The sequence below is a fragment of the Nelumbo nucifera genome, chromosome 3 (assembly GCF_055504915.1).
Source record: "Nelumbo nucifera cultivar China Antique chromosome 3, China Antique-T2T, whole genome shotgun sequence".
Classification (NCBI taxonomy): Eukaryota; Viridiplantae; Streptophyta; class Magnoliopsida; order Proteales; family Nelumbonaceae; genus Nelumbo; species Nelumbo nucifera.
The window spans coordinates 29,707,572-29,713,583 of NC_142651.1; positions in this window are offsets into that span (position 1 = coordinate 29,707,572).

Genomic DNA, 6,012 nt, shown 5'->3' on the forward strand with positions numbered 1-6,012 from the left:
TGTTCCCACCAAATAGATGTGCCTCCCTTTAATCGGAAAGCTACCAGTTTTACCCTTCGTTCCTCTGGTATCTCCATGTAATCAAAGAACCTATCGACTTCTGTGATCCAATCCAAAAGACCCTTTATGCCAAGATCTCCACTAAAAGTAGGAATATATACCTTGAGTTTAAATTCATCATTATTCCTACGGGGATTGAAATTACCTTGATTGTGCCAATTTCTACCGTTTCTGTCGTTGCCGGGAAGAACTGGAGCACCACCAAATTCCAGATCATCATCACTGACGTCGTAGCGTAGTATGGACGGGTGGTCTGTCGTGGTCGTCTCCCTCGATTTGCTGTGGATGTTCTCGGTTCCGTGGAGCAACCTCCCGTAACAAGGTTCGCAGTTGTTCAACCATCTCTGCCAACTGCTGCTCGATGTTACGTGTGGTTGTACGCTGTTCTTCGATTGCTCTCTAAACAGCTGGAAACCCCTGATCTCCGTCACGGGGTGGGTTGCGACTGCTACCGTCTGGGTAACATGACTGGGCGAATTCCCTGCTCTGATACCACCTGACGCAGCGTGGAAGCAATGAGAAACCGGGCTGGCTATGCAAGCACCGGGCGATCGCTAGCTTCTAGCGAAGAACATTGAATTCTCTAGGAGAGAGAAAAGGTGGCAAAAATAGGAAGAAGAGAACTTGAAGAAATTCTGAAAATATGAAGTGTGAATTGATGAATAATTTTGGGAAAATAGCAGTATTTGTAATACATTTGGAAATTGTAAAAGAGCTAGGAAATAACAACTAGGATAGATCCAAATATCTAATCTGATAGGATCGAACTCTCCTTGGTTTGATCTCCACCGTCCGATCTCCCTAGATGCAGGAATTTTGGATTATCTTGCTAATCTTGATGCTTCTTGGAGTCTTTCTTGATAATCTTGGAAGAGTCTCGATTTATCTTGCTAATCTTGGAAGAGTCTTGCTTTATCTTGCTAATCTTGGAAGAGTCTTGCTAATCTTGGATTCTTGGATCCCTTGCTTATCTTGAATTCTTGGATCTTAGTTAGACTTATCCTCATCCTAGGAGCTGCCACCCCTAGGGGTGAGATGGGCCTTGTGATGGGCCTCCATCAACAACAGTTCTAAAGCCTTGTCAAATAGTGATTAACTACCTAAATTAACCATGTTGTCAAACACTCCTTAAATAAATTCATTTACATCACAAACTCCCATATTGCTGACATGTTTAAATGTTCTAATTGAAGTCCTTTTATCATAGGGTCTGGATAAATTGCCATTAGAAGCAACATATCCTTGTCTAGTTCGTTTCATTCTAATGGAGTTATTCCTAGGCTTTAGTTTTGTATTACACAACACACATTTTAGGGGGTTCATGGGGAGGGGAACAAATTAAGGTTAACATGCAGATGCAGTCAGCTGCCTTGCTTTGATGTCATACCTCCAAGATTCAAAGAATTGATACAATATGTCCTAATAAAATTAAGAATTTTAACACTTTTGCATGTTTGAATAATTAATCAACAGTGTAAGCAAGGTGGGATCCTTGCATTTGGAGGTGATCAAAGGATCTATGGACCTTCTCTCTTTCAGATGTTGAAGTTGGTCAACTCTCTCTCACTCTCTACCTCTACCACTCAAATCTCCGATTTCAATTAAGCACCGCACAACCACTATCTCTTCCTCACTTATTGTCTGAGAAAATTTGCTTCAATATTCGTTCGATGCATTGTTTAATTTGTTTTTGAAAATGTTGGCTGCCGCTGTGTGTGAGAGTGGAAGAAGATGAGGGAGAGAAAGAAAAAGAAAGACGTACAGACTAGAGGCCGGATGATTTATCTCTAACCGCCGGTGGCTTTGTCGTTCACAGGAGCGCCGGTGTAGAGTGAAGGCGCTGATGAACTACGTACGACTATTGGAGGTGCTAGGGTTCAAATGAGTACAGGGAGGGGGAGTTGAACTCGAGTGAAATGAAAATGAAATTTTGTTTTTCTGCCTGGCCGGTTGAACTAGATGAAATTAATTGACTGCCAAAACCACGTTACCGTTATACAAAACACGCTCAATGGACATGAATCACGTGATCGAACGTGATTAGTAGATGCACTCGTCGAATGCACCAATGCGGTCTCCGGAAAATGGGCATTATTGAAATAGTTTAATTCATCGGTTGAACTTGATTAGACATCCATTCATTCATGCGAGACCTAATCAGCCCCCCACAAAATTGCCCCCTACAATGTCACACAGCACATTTCCAATGTGTATTAGGAACATCTCTCGATGATGATATCATCATTTCGAATATTTTTATCCAAAGATGTTTCTAATACAAGGTAGGTGATGGTGCGAGATCTGGTCACTCCTAATTGGCAGTGGTTGTGTTTCTATCTGGCGATGGACAAGGTACCTGCGAGGAAGAAGATGAAAGATCCCCGAGGAGCTCTCCCGGCGGGAACACTCCGATGCTTAAGTCAGTGACTGGGTTGGAAGCTGATAGAGAGAGAGAGAGAGTTGCAGAGAAATCAGAGAGCTAAAGTGAAGATCACGCAATACCTTTGCCCCTAGGGGTTGGGGTCCTTATATACTAGTGTCCTAACACGTCAGGTGCAACTGCCTCCGAATCTCTGTTGCGTCAATCTACTATCAGATAACGGCTTGGAGTGGCGGGCCATTATTTGTTAGAGTTGAGCTGGTGATGAAGGTGATCGTTGTAGAGTACGGTCATGCTAGACAAGAAACAACCTCCAAGGTTCGGCAGGCACAACGCCGCCAAGTGAGAGACGTGGGTAGAGTCTCTAGGTTTGGAAGGTACGGTTGTCAGGCAAGAAACCCCCTGCGATACGCCGAGCTATTCTACAGCGAGCTACCTTATTCCGAGCTGTTGGTGATGTGCCGAGGTGCTTCTACCCGAGGCATGTCTCCGAGGTGACCTACTTAGGTTTGGACAGGAGTGAGCTTATTGACGAGCTTACCCAAAGTGTCTTCAATTCGGGATGCTCCTTACCTGAGAATCTTAGCTCGGGGTGCTCCCTTCTGGGGAGAGACTTAGCTCAGGGCGCTCCCTAATTGGGAGAGTCTTAGCTCGGGGTTCTCCCTACTCAAGGGTCTTTAGCTCGGGGTAACGGAGTATTTTTTTATAGCGAGCTGCCATTCGTGGCGAATTCACTACGCTGAATTGTAACGAATTCATTATGCTGAGTTGTCACTTATGTTGAGTCACATCAACATGTCCCCCAATTACGAGATCGGGCCAAATCACCCTCCATCAACAGGGATGTAGACGTTGTGAGGGGCTGATTTGAACTCCATTCATAGCACCAAAATGTAGATAAAATGGATCGGACTAATCGAGATTCTTTTCACAGTTGGTCAAATAAATATATACTTATAAATGGATCGGGCTCTACTGGGAGCGATAAACAAAGATGGGGTCGTTGGTTGTTTTACGCCTGTGCTTTATTGTTCTTGTATTTTCTCCACTGTATCTGAGGTATATTATTTACCTTAATGGATGTCTAGATATATGCTCAAGTTTTGCTTCATTTATAATCGACACGTTTTTCTATGATTGACGGGAATCACAGTCACAGCACAAAAAGATGTTCCTCCCTCGGGTGAGTCCCGGTTCACTCTTATCCCAGAAGGGGTACGCATGCCAACTCGTAGAGGATACATTTCAAAGATAACCTAAGTAATTAAAATAACAGAGATTAAGAGGTAGGCCTTTGACGAAAGGTTTGGCTCTACTTCCATTGTCATCTGGGTGATCAAGGTTCAAATCTCCAAAACAGCTCTGTATATACAGGGGTAGGTAGAAGGAGATTTGTGGGAATCTTGCTGCTAGAGTTGGACTGTTTTTGTTTTTGATTAAGCTGTTTAGTTTGAATTACAATGAAGGGTCATAAAGTGTTGCATAAAAAGGGTTTGGATCTCTCTCTTGTTATTCGATCTCACAGATTTATGTTTAGTTTATTTTCTATAAGGAAAGAGAGTGTGTGTGGAAAAGTTTTATGTTTAGTTTATTTTCTATGAGCTATGTATGATGTTGGACAAACATGTATACCCGTAAGTGAAGAGTTCCTTATTTTGTTTCTTGTGCACCTACCCATTGTTTTTGGGTGAAATCTTTCTTAATTTCTCTATATTTACTTTTATTTGCTTATATACTTGATCTTCTATATGGCTTGGAAAATTCAAGCAAAGAGTGGCCGCCGGTGTGTTCTGGTCAGAGAATGTAGCGCCAGTGTGAGCTGTGAGGTTCGGGTCACCTTCGATCTGTTCAAAACAGAAAATAAGCCCCAACTTTGTAAGAAGGAGGAGGAGGAGGAGGAGGCCATACCACGTATTAGTGCCGGAGTTTCGCCGCCGATGGACAATGGCCAGTGTAGTGTGTTCGATGGGGTAGGAGGGTTCAGTGGAGGAGAAGAGAAAATGAGAGATGGGGCTCTGGGGTTCTTTTCCTACAGAGGGTTTGATCGGATATTTTTGTCGTGTTTTGCTTGAGTCAACCACGGATGCATGTTAACGTCCATCAATGGCGGAATTTGAAAGGGACAACGTGGTCGTCACTCATTGACAGATTCACTCGTTCAGTGAATCCGTGTGTGCACAGAACGCAAATTCCATCTTCCGAAGCTTGACCTTGACCCGTTTGGAGTGACCATACACTAATATTCGACAAAACTAAAAAATCAAATCAGATTGCTCTCCGCAAGTTGGTAGGTTTTCTGACTCGTTGGAGTAGAGACTGGGATTAAATACCGCTGCCACCGGGATGGGCTACCCCTGTGCATTGAAAATATCTCTTGATGATAATGTTTCTAATACATGATGGCAATATACTAATTTGAACTCCAAAAATAATAATAAAAAAAAGTATAAATCTCTTAAATTATCAATTGTTTACCAAATTGACAAATTGCACGCGTTATATAATGTCTTATACTACCCTTCAATTTTTTTATGGTATCCTTCTTAAATTTTCTGATAATTACCCAAAATCTCCCTTGTCGTTAATTTTCTATCGCTCCGTTTATATGTTACATCACGTGAGTAATAATTCTTTTTTTAAATTCTTTAAATGCCTTTATTGTTCACCGCAGCAGTGACGGTGATTTTGATATCGTCACCTGACGGTGGCCATTGCAACTTCCGAACGATAAAAGTTTGGTGAGAAGGAGGTAAAGAATGAATTGAGCCGGAAAGCCATCGCCACTTCTGAAAAGCCATCACCATTCATGGCTCCCGTCTTCATACACTTCTGAAAAGCCATCACCACTCATGGCTCCAGAATCAAAGGTTTCTCGAATTAGTTGCTGAAGGATATAGCCATCACCACTCCTTCTAAAAAGCCATCACCTCTCTTGCCTTTGACCTCCCGGAATTCGGTTTTAACAGAAGCCTCGTCACCTCCTTAGAAGTCGGTTCAATGAACTCCCGGTGTGGCGACCAGAAGTGCGTGTACTGTGGGGATTGTAAAATGGTTTTACAAAATTTACAGAGAGCTTTCAGTTGCATATCCAAACTGAGGACTTCTCCCATTGTTGGTAGATTTACAGAGTTTTGGAATCGCCCGCAAAAACCAGACAGAAGATGATCGTGTTGCAGTGGTCTTGTTGTAGGGTTCGTCTTTGAGCTCTGTATTTTCTAAGTTGAAGAAGAGAAAAAGAAGGGGAACGACCGTTCATATTCAGGGATGTGACGATTCCGTCACTTGAGGTTTAACAGATTCAGCGATGATTTCATCTTCGGGTACGGCCGTTGCAAAGCCATGTGCATAGACGGCACCAAGCACCTCTTCACGTACCAAAAACACCACCGTCACTGCCAATTAGAGAGGATCAGAGAGATTTTGAGGCAATTCGGACCGTTTATATTCAAATAATAGCTGATCTGTACATTTGACAAGTGGGTTCCCTCTCACAGCAACCAAATTGATGATTTAACAAGTGCCTCAAAACTCGTCGAACGTCAGAGACCCCAAACGAGTTGTGCTTCCATGGC